The sequence below is a fragment of the Pan paniscus genome, chromosome 3, assembly GCF_029289425.2.
Source record: "Pan paniscus chromosome 3, NHGRI_mPanPan1-v2.0_pri, whole genome shotgun sequence".
Taxonomy (NCBI): Eukaryota; Metazoa; Chordata; class Mammalia; order Primates; family Hominidae; genus Pan; species Pan paniscus.
Window position 1 is genome coordinate 158,766,984 of NC_073252.2, and position 12,034 is coordinate 158,779,017.

The following is a 12,034-nucleotide window of genomic DNA, read 5'->3' on the forward strand; positions in this document are numbered from 1 at the left end:
TTTTATTTATGCCAGCACTATCTTAAGAGAAGAACATAAAAAAAAGTTAAAAAGTTTACATAATTAGAAACATGACCTCATAACCTGAACAAAGGATTTTTGTGCTATTTTTGATACTTTTTTTCCTTAATCCAAGTATCTTTGTAATTGCTTCATTCACAACAATTAATTGTGTATATTTGTTGGACTTAAAATGGAACACACTAATCAGGTAAAATCATGTATATTTTTGTCTGAATTTGTTTTGTTAATTGAACAACGTCTTCTGAGATGAAGATAAGAGGAAGAAGTTTGGATTAGATGGAAAAGTTAATAAATTTTATTAAACAAAAAACTGATACCCTTTGGACTTGTTTATTGTTATATTTCTAGTAGCTTAGATTAGTGGACATACAAGAAAATCAAATTTAAATAGCAATTCCATCAGGTGATAATTATAAGATTAAAATATGCCTTCACATACTGCTAATGTAATTTTTGAAAAATATTTCTACTCTCCTCCTCGTAATATTTTAGTTTGTGAGTTGTTCTCATATATAATATTCTTGGCTTCTCATAAGTGATTCAGGAAATCTGATTTCAGCTTCAACATACTTCAGGCAAAGAACTTGAAGTCATTATTCCCATGAGTGTAACATGAAAAGTCTAGATAAACGAACAATCAACACATTTTGTTGAACTCTTCAGAAAACTGAGGCCATGGGACAAAGAATCATTCCAAATTCAAGAAAGACAGATGCATTGAGACAGATACATTAACTGAGATTACTTTATTTGGAGCAGAAACTGCTAGAGCCACAGTGGTAATTTTGATGAATTGCTTGAAGCTGAGGGTGGTCTAGTGTCAGAGTGAGAAACACTAGGCTACAGTCCTTAAAAATGTATAGGAACCCCACTAGCTCTCATGATGAAGATTTGAAAAAAGATAAAAATCTAATAGAGAAAGGGAACATTAACCATTATAAAATATGCCCAGATCTTACTCAATGACAGAGGCCTAATCTCCAGGAGGAAAAAAAAAAGTCTTATCCCAACTGGGGATGGGCTGTCACTCCACTCTAGCCCACTCTAGCTTTCCTATCCTTCCTAACAGGAGAGGAGTGGGGAAGAAATACAGAGAAAACAGGAGTCAATACATTAAGAAGATAGATTGGAAACACTGTATCCAGGAAAGGGAGTAGGAGAGAGAAAAATACACACACACACACACACACACACACACGCATATATATGTATATAAGCACAGATATATGTATACACACACACAGAGATATAACACTATATATATAGCTTGAAAAAGGCTTGTAAACGTCATAGTTCCAAAATACAGTCTCATTAATAGTTAAGAGACTGATATTTCATTGGAACATAATAAACCCAAATCTTACCATCATATGAATAGGGCTTCAGTATAATAAATTAGATTATGGATGAAAGTACTGCAATATGGCAGGGCATGGTGGCTCATGCCTGTAATCCCAGCACTTTGGGAGGTTGAGGTGGGCAGATCACAAGGTCAAGAGATTGAGACCATCCTGGCCAATATGGTGAAACCCGGTCTATACTAAAAATACAAAAATTAGCTGGGTGTGGTGGTGCATGCCTGTAGTCCCAGCTACTTGGGAGGCTGAGGCAGAAGAATCACTTGAACTCAGGAGGTGGAGGTTGCAGTGACCCGAGATCATGCCACTGCACTCCAGCCTGGAGACAGAGCAAGACTCTGTCTAAATAAATAAATAAATAAATAAATAAAGTACTGCAATATACAGACGCTTTAAAAGGAAGAGTTAGTAGTGAAGCCCAGTGTCAAGGGAAGAGGCAGAAACAAACAAAGGAAACAAAGGACATTAGAGGATCTTGAAGGCTTTGGTACTCATAGCTAAAACACAAATTAAGCACAGTACAACTCTTAGCCAAATTAACAAAATCCCCACACCAAAGGTCTGCCTCAGTCATATAATCTAATAGAAAATGTCTTGATTTCAACAAAACAAAAAAATTAAAAAGGACAGAAAGCTCAAAAAATAACAACAGCCTGAAGAGGCAAAGCATCATCAGGACCAGACTCAGCTATGATACTGATACTGAATCATTAGATAGAGAATTTAAACATACTATGACTAGTATTTAAAGGTCTGTAATGAAACAGTGGAGGACATGTAAGAAACTGTAATAAATCAAAGTAGAGAAATGGAAACTCTAGGAATGACTCAAAATGAAATAGCCTTTCTATTCTCTTCCATAGATCTCTGCGTCTGTTTTTATACCATTACCATGTTGTTTTAGTTACTATAGCCTTGTAGTATAATTTGAAGTCAGGTAATGTGATGTCTCCAGCTTTGTTCTTTTTGCTTAGGATTTGTTTGGCTATTTGGGCTCTTTTTTTGTTCCAGATGAATTTTAGAATAGTTTTTTCTAATGCTGTGAAAAATAATGTTTGAAAGAGATTGCATTGAATCTATACACTATTTTGGGTACTGTGGTCATTTTAACTACATTTATTCTTCCAATCCATGAGCATGGGATGTTTTTCCATTTCTTTTTATCATGTATGATTTCTTTCATTAGTGTTTTATACTTGTCTTTGTAGAGATTTTTCACCCTTCTTAATTAGATGTGTTCTGTGATTTTTTTTTAGCTATTGTAAATGAGAGTTTTTGACTGAGTTATCAGTTTGATCATTATTTGTGTATAGAAATACTACTAACTTTTGTGTGATTTTGTACTCTGAAATTTTACTGAGGTCATTTATTAAATCTAGGAGACTTCTAGAGGAATCTTTAGGATTTTCCAGGTATAAGGTCACATTATCAATGAACAGAGATAGGTTGACATCCTCTTTTCCAATTTGGATGTCTTTGGTTGGTTGGTTGGTTGGTTTTGGAGATGGAGTTTCGCTCTGTCTCCCAGGCTGGAGTGCAGTGGTGCAATCTCTTCTCACTGTAACCTCTGCCTCCCGGGTTCCAGCAATTCTCCTGCCTCAGCCTCCTGAGCAGCTGGGACTACAGGCACTTGCCGCTAGGCATGGCTAATTTTTGTATTTTTAGTAGAGATGAGGTTTCACCATGTTGGCCAGACTGCTCGCGAACTCCTGGTCTCAGGTGATCTGCCTGCCTTGGCCTCCCAAAGTGCTGGGATTACAGGTGTGAGCCACTGCGCCCGGCCTGAATGACTTTTATTTTCATCTTTTGCTTGGTAGTGTCTTAAAAAACTATATGTAGTCCTAATATTATATCAAGGTAATGTAGTATGATCCAAATTATATATGAATATATGTGCATACACACAATTACTAAAACAAGTCCTGAGGGAAATACCTAAAAATTTAACAGCGACTTAGCTGAGTAGAAGAAAAGTGGTTGATTGTACTTTCCTTATTTATGTTTTTTCCCATGTTCAAAAACATCTAAGGACAATTATTATGTTCCTAATCAGAAAATTAATGAAGAAAATTAATGTCATCCTATTTCTTCATTTGTGAATTTGACTGTATTTGAATTTTTGATTTAAAATCATAAAGTAAATAAGGGCTTTCTATAAGCTTATTTTGATTTATTTTAATGCATTCATTATATTTTTATAAAATTACTTGCTTCCCACAAAATATATATCAATGATCCTGATATATGCATAATGGTTATTTTGTGCATAAGGAATATGTCATGCCATTGACATGCCACAATTTTAAGAGTCATTAATAAATAACTTTATACACAAGCATATGTCAATAAACCAGAATTCTATATTCAAAATGAAAAAATGCTCTAGTTTAATATACATTTTAGCCCATCTCTCAAACCCTCTTTTGCATTTTTCTTCTGCCCTAAATTTTCTTTAGGCCAAGAAAATCGTGCTAAAACATGAGTTCAGTTCATAACAATGAAACTTGTGATTCTGAGTTCATCGTGAAAACCATGTTTGGAAATGGCCATCATGAAAGTGTTGAAAGGCTGGGCATGCAAAGAATTGAATTGCAAACATACACCACAAATCACACACACACACACACACACACACACACACTTACACACAATGAGTTGAGAGAAAATGTTTAGGTAATAATACTAAAATAAGAAGGTAAATTTGAATTCCAGGAGAGACTATAATAATCTCTATGGCGTATCAGCTTCTTTAATAGATAAGGGTCACATATTATCATTATTAATTTTAAATAATAATTTTATCCTGAATACTCATATGAAACATGTTCGATCAGACACGGATTTCTTATTAATACCTCACAGTCAATATCAAGTGTGAAGTGTGTAACTCCCCTCCCCTTACCCTAGTTACGCACTGATGACTTGGCCCTTTGGCCAAGTCAGTGACCCTACAGGAGTAGCCAGCTACTCTTTAAGAGTAAGAAATAAAATATCTTTCCTTTGCTTATAAAAAGGATAGAAGTAATTCTTCCTTTTCTTGCCTGAAAGGGTTTCCTCCTTACTGTAGTTCTTTGATTTGCTAATGTCTCTTCAGGAGCACCTTGGGAGCTTAATCTAGAGACTTTGTCTGGCACTGTAACCAATTTGCCCTCTCAAAGAGATAAGAGGAGTTTTATTACTCTTTAGGATCTGAGCAATTATCTGAAGCAATGACTACAGACCTAATTCTGGTGCTTATGTGAAGAATCTCAGGAGGCTGAGACTTTTACCTGAGCCTTGAAAAATCCGAGAACCTTTAATTTCTTACAATTATATTACTTATATCTATCTCATTTAATTCACAGCAATCATCTCTTTCAAATTCGCTGCTTTTGAACTTTTGCAGCAATTTGGGTCATTTGTCCACTTCAAAGTCGTGTTATCTGAATTTGTCTCTGCTTCATTGATACTTCATATAGTCCTCATACTTCCCCTGAATAAAAGTGAGCTCTAGGGTATTGACAAGTTTTAGGTACGATGATGTTGCCAAAAATACCCAGATGGGATTGTGGTGCTTGTTTCACTTCAAAAAGCCCAAACCTTTCTTCTTATTTTTTATGATTTTAAGATTGATCAGTGTGCTCAGGTGGTGACAGTGAATGGATTCAACCATGAATAATCATTGTCTGAGTCAAGTATTCATTAGAGGTTGCAGCTGGTTACTTGACTAATTATGTTGTTTCTTCCACAGTTATCAGCTATACACACAAACATATAGGTATACATAAAATGAAAAAGTTTCTAAGGTCATTTGTTTCCTCAGAAATTCATGGCAATATTTGTGAGTGCCCTGGTTACTGCTCTGAGTGTCTGCAATAGCATCTGGGAGTGGTAGTAGGTGTGAGGCAGCACTGTTGAAGACCCAGAGAAAACAAGCAGAATTCACATGGTCTTTCTAGTGTTTTCTCCTTGTGCTGCCAGTGACTCCTTTCCCATTCTGCTGCCCTTAGCCTTCAACGATCAATGAAAGACAAGTCTCCATACCTTTTTGTTTTATTTTCATAGTTTCCTCTGCTGTTTCTTGTATGCCATGATGTGTCCTTCTACAGAACTTTCAGAATTGACCTTTTTGAAGAAAGCCATAAACTTGTGCTGAGTCTCTTAGAAATAACAAATTTCAAATAACATAAGAAAATAAATTACTTAGATTACACAGCCACTAATGTTTGCGAAAGTCAAATCAGGCTGATGGATGGAACATCTGATAGATATTCTAAGACAGAAAATAGACTTAACAGTCAAGATTTAATTATTTGTGTTTTTGACACTTGACTGTGACAGGTATGTATAAAAATGTAAATTTTTAAAAATTTTTTAAATATAGGGATGGGAATGATATATGCAATTGATCATAATTGAAGCTGATTCCACAAGAGTAGGGATGCATAAACAGAGGAGAGAAAAAATGAGTGAAGAGCACAATCTCTGGTTGCCCTTATATCAGGGAGGAGGAAATGAAGCCGAGAGGGAATAATCATGAGGCAGGAAAATGTGAGGACACGTAAAAACTGCTGGTATGTTGTTGCAGTTGTGACACAGATTAAGAAGTAATGATATTCTGAATGACATTCAAGTTAGATTATATCCTTAATTACATAAACAGATTTGAAATTAATTTACTTGGAAACAACTAACAACAATAAACTATTATAATCAAATTTACAAAATACTATTAAATAGCTAATCATGTAGGCATAGTTACCTAAACATGTAGCACATTTTCAGTACAAAATTAACAACTCGAGGAAATGCTCTTCAATGATAATATAGCATAGTGTTTCAAAGCCTTCAAGTATACTCAGTTTGAAAGTATGGATAACTACATTCACTAAGAACTACCGTTAGATTTTACTAATTAGCAAGTATTGTGACAGGTATTATGCTACCAACTGTTTTGGGACACTCTTTGCTTTATGCTCCAGAAATTCTATTTAGCATGATGAATTCAAATAGTACCCTGAACTTGCATATTTTTTTTTCCCTTTAAAGTTCATCTCATGAACTAAAAGCAGTGGGTATATTGTACAATCTAATTCGTTTTAAGTTTCTTGTCAGCTTTGTTTTTCTAGAAGCGGTGAGAAAATGTACTACATATAGTTAATATACTTCTCTTCAAGTTTTGTAAAAAACATTATAAAACTCCTAGTATTTAAGCTCAGTATTTTTAAAAGTACATTGACTCTTTTAAGTCATTAGGGGAACATTTAGTGCAGTAGAGCAGTAATTCACTGAATTTCAGGCACTAGTGACTTAATGTAGTTAGTACAATGTAATTTACACTCAGGGAGTAGTTTGTACACCTGGAAGGATCTAAGCCATTGCCTACTTAATTGACATGATTTTTTAAAGAGAGATGGAGCACCCTAATATTTACATGAAAAGAAAATTTGGATTAAATTACCTCTTCAAGGTCAGAGAAAAAATTAATTACTGAAGTAAGATTTGGAATTTTGTGCTCATTCTCAACATTCTACTTAGAAAAAGTCCTGGTAGTATCATTATTGTGATGTGAACCTATTTGAGTATAACTATGGACTGCGTTTAGGAGGTACTTTCAAAGGACACAGGTTAATGTTATATACAACCCTAAAGTTACACAGTGTGTTTGCCATCTATGTAAGGGTCAAATGATAAAGTCAGCAAGTTATGCAAATATCACAGTCAAGGTAACCTTGAGCAAAGTCTTTGAGACCTGCCACTAAAGATGTGCCTGTAGTATGATTCCTCTCAGGAATCCAACATAGTCATTTAGTTTTTCATATTAAAATATGTTTTTCTTCTCTTGAACACAATCTCTGGTACACTCATGAGATGTAACATCAATCTCTTTAGTGGCACCCCTCAAAGAGATTATGCAATACCAGGTGAAAAACTGGGCTTAATTTTAGGAACTGTGAAAACACTAGCATCATCCTCAGTGTGGTATGTTCCAACTTTGAGATTCAAGGAGAACTACAATCAACTGAGGGTAAAGAGGTTTCAGATATCTTATTTAATATGCATAAAATGTAATCACCCATTTAAATTCATCTCTATCTTTGTGTCTTGACACATACACATGTGCACACACAAATATGCATACACACATACATTCCTAAGATAAATAGATTAAGCACATAATTAATTCCACGTATAATTAACTCCACTATGATACTATATGACAATATAATTCAGGATGCAAAATTGAGTACAACATAATTATTGAAAATAAGACTAACACAAAACTTTAAAACCCCAAACAACAAACAAAACTATAAATTCTGCTTTAACTTAAGATGTAAAAAACCATGAGAATGTCAGTCCTTCTACAACAAAGAGAAAAAGACAGAAATATCTTCAAAATAATAATATTTTCTGAGCCAAAGGATGATGATTGCAAGGATATCAATTGAACTAAATTTCAAGATCTGACAAGCCCCTCCAAGCACACATGGGCCAAATAAAATGTCTCACTTCTGCCAGAGTGGTACCAAGCTTTGCTACAAAAACTAAAAAGAAAACAGCTGAAGTTTTCCATATTCTTAAAACCTGAGCAGCCAGGCATGGTGGCTCAGGCCTATCATTCCAGCACTTTGGAAGGCTGAGCCGGGCATTTTATTTGAGGCCAGGAGTTTTAAACCAGCCTGGGCAACATGGTGAAAACCCATTTCTCAAAAAAAAAAAAAATTAGCTGGATGTGGTGGCAGACGTACATTTGTAGTAACAGTTATTCAGGAGGCTGAGATGGGAGATCAGTTGAGCCCAGGAGGTTGAGGCTGCAGTGAGCTGAGATTGTGCCACTCTACTCCAGCTGGGGTGGCAGAGTTGGACCCTGTATCAAAAACACACACAAAAACATCAAACAAATAAAAATCTGAGCATGAGTTGTAGAGACAGTATGGAATGCCCAGTGGTCACAGGCACACCTGGAGCCCACACTCACTCAGTTTCTCTTTCCTACAGGTCTTGATGATGGACTACCAAAAAAGGCCAAGAACAAAGCAGGCAGCCTGAGAAAGCCACCTCTTGTGGTACACTGAAACAAAACTGTCTGCTCCTCAGGCTCTTCTCATACAGTGGTAAAACTGAAAGCCACTTTGAGAGAAACATAAAATATGAGTGTTCTGGGTCTCTGACAAAGATACACAGCTGCTTAGGGAAAGGTAGTGGAAAAGCCACCTGCTCCTAAAGGTGGGGAAGAAAACACCTCTGCTCCACCACAAGCATTTCAACAAATAAAAGCAAGTAAGCTACTTCCCATGGAAGAAGGGACAGAAAACCCTATTCCCAAGCAAACGTTCATTGGGGGAGAATTTAAAGCAAAAGCTACCTGATCCAATGAAAGATGCAGTGAAATTAATCAGATCCAGGTTCCTGCACTGATGTAAATCAGAAGTCCTTTATCTCTAGAGGAAGGGCAGGACATTCAGTCCCACAGAAGATGCTCATAAACACTAGGAAATATAATACCCCAGGGTTCTGGAGAATGTATAGGATCAAAAGTGCCAGTCTCAACATCAGGCACACAGAACCTTCCAGTACCTGAGCTGGAGAAGGCAAATCAGAACATTAATTCACCCAACAACAAGCTTTATGCTATATAACAAGAAATAGCAGTGTTCTACTGAGGAAAAGAAAAATGCATAAGAACACAGAGGTAAATCTCCTTGATTTTCAGACCCCCACAGAGATTACAAAATAGCACCAGAAATTACCCAGATGTTAGATCTATCAGAAAGGCATTGCTGTTTATGTAGGTATGATGAAGATGTTAAAGGATCTAGTGAAAAACTTGGAAACAGCTTTGGACAGATGGGAAATTTCAGTGAGACATTGGAAACTCTAACAAAAAAGGGCTAAATATGAAATCTGGATAATATACTCTATTATACAAAAAATGTTATCTAGAGGATATCACAGAAAAATAATTCCTTCAAAGAGTTTATAAACAGACTAAATTCCACAACTAAAATAATAAATCAATAGAAATTAATAGGTCAATAATAATGATATAAACTCAAAAACAAAGATGCAGAAGAATGAACAAAAGAGAAAAGAAAACCTAGGACCTTTGGGAACATATTGCATATATTTGGAATGCCAAACAGAGAAGAAAGGGAAAGAAGTGTAGAATAATTATTTGAAGAACTAATGACTATATATTTTTTCAAATTTAATATGAGACAGCAAAGCACAAATGAAAAAGGTCCAACGAACACCAAGAAAAGAATATTTTTTAAAAATTACATCTTAGTTGAGTTGCTGAAAACTAAATATGAGGAAAATATCTTAAAAGCAATTGAAAGGAAAAAGGAAACTTTACATATAGAGAAACAGATATAAGAATATGACAGATTTTTCCTGTAAAGTTTTGGAAGCCAGAAGTAACTTTCTTCTTTAATGTATTGAAGAACTTCTTTAACATACTGAAAGTAAAAATTTTGAATCTAGAATTCTATATTTATCTAAAATATCTTTTTCAAAAGACATAGACAAATATGGGCTTTATTCAGAGAACAAAAGCTGAGAGATTCCATTGTCAGCAGACCTGCAATGCAAAGTGACTTAAACAATGTGGTTTAGGCCAAAGAAAAAAATGATACGTGACGAAAATGTGGACCTATGCAAAGAAATGAAGAAAGCTACGTCTGGGGTCAAAATAAGGGAAGATATAAAATGCCATTTATTGTATTTCTTGTATCTTTAAGTGATAATACACTGTCTGAAATATAATAGTCGTGACATATTGTGGGGTTAAAAAAACATTTTAATAACGCACTTTGGGAATTATATGTGAAAGCAAACCGTATGATAGTAACGTCACAAAGAATGAAGGGTGGAAATGGTAGTACAATGTTTTATACTATAGTTCAAATGGCATAATATTATTTTTAGATAGGCTGTGATATGTTACAGAGATGTAACACAGAGCAAACACTTAAAAAATAAAATAAATTGATTTAAATACTAATTCACTAGTGGAGATAAAATATAGCAATTAAACCAAAAATATGCAGAAGAGAAAAAAAAGAACAGGTAGTATATTTAATCTCAATAATATTGATAATTAAATTAAATGTTCATGGATTAAAGGCCACTTTTAAGAGGCAAAAGTTGTCAAGTTAGATTAGGCAAACAAACAAAAAAAGACCCAGTCCTCAGGAAAACCTTTTTAAATTATTTCATGTGTGTATTTTTTATGTATATATTTTCTTTTTTGTCTTGTCTGCCAAAAATTACCAGAAACTAGCCTTCAGCATTATTAAGTTCATATATGTAACTATGTACATTTAACTCTTTTTAAGTTATACATTCGGGGGGTACATGTACAGGTTTGTAACATGAATACAGTTTGTATTGGTGAGGTTTGGCTTCTAGTATGTTCATCATCCTAACATTAAACAGTGTAACCAGTAGGTAATTTTTTAACACGACCCCACTTCCTACCCGTTCTCCTCCCCCCTTGTATATTATTTCCATCTTTACAGTCCATGTGTACTCATTGTTGAGCTCCCACTTACAAGGGAGAATTTTAGTAAAAGCAACAAGTTGGAATGTATCTGTTATTATGATGATTTTTCCTAGGAACCGTATCCTTCACTATTATCACTGTGTACCAAATCATAAATAACTTGTTAAAATGCTTATCAAATTAAGAATAAGTCCTTCTGCATTTTTCGTCAGTTAACATAGACCAAACTCCCTTGAACATAGTAGCTGTTCAAAAATGGCTATTATACATTATTAGTCTTGGTTTACATTCAAGGAAACTAAAGTTTAATACGTACATAATACCTAAGGTCAAACAATAAAGATGGTATGACTCTGAACTTCTCTTTTTATTAGACCAAAATGTTACTTCACTTAGGTGGAAGGCCAGGTACAGTACAGATTTTAAAACAGAGGCATGATAAAGGTTACAATTTCTAATTTTTTAAAAAGAATGTCTTTCTTAGGACAAGACAAACATTTTTACAAGTGCCAATTGTTTGTCTTATGCCCGTAAATTACTAGAGTTGAACTTAAACAGAGTCATGAAAGTTTTTCTGAAAAGTTAACATTTATAAGTAGTAAATAGTATGAAGTATGATACAGAACATCAAAAATAGGGCAGAATATTCTTCCCAGGTGTGATGGTTAATTTTAAATGTCAACTTGACTGGATTAAGGAGTACTTAGAGAACTGGTAAAGCATTGATTCTGGGTGTGTCTGTGAGAGTGTTTCTAAGGGAGATTGGCATGTGAATCAGTGGATGGATTGGAGACGATCCACCTCCAATGTGGGTGGGCACCATTCAATAGACTAGAGACCCAGCTAGAAAAAAAAAAAAAAAAAAAGCAAAGGAAAGGATTTTCTTTTTCTCCTTGAGCTGGAACACACTCTTCTTCTCCTGCCCTTGCATATCATGAACCCAGGCTCTTCAGCCTTGAGACTCCAGGAATTACAATAGAACCACCCTCCATGTTCACTCCCACCCCCTGTGGTTTTTAGGCCTTTAGCTTTGGACTGAGTGTTGTACCACTGGTTACCCTTGTTCTAAGGCTTTCTGACTTGGACTGAGCCAAACCACCAGCATCCCAGAGTCTCCAGCTTGGTGATGGCCTGTTTTGGGACTTCTCTGCCACCACGATCA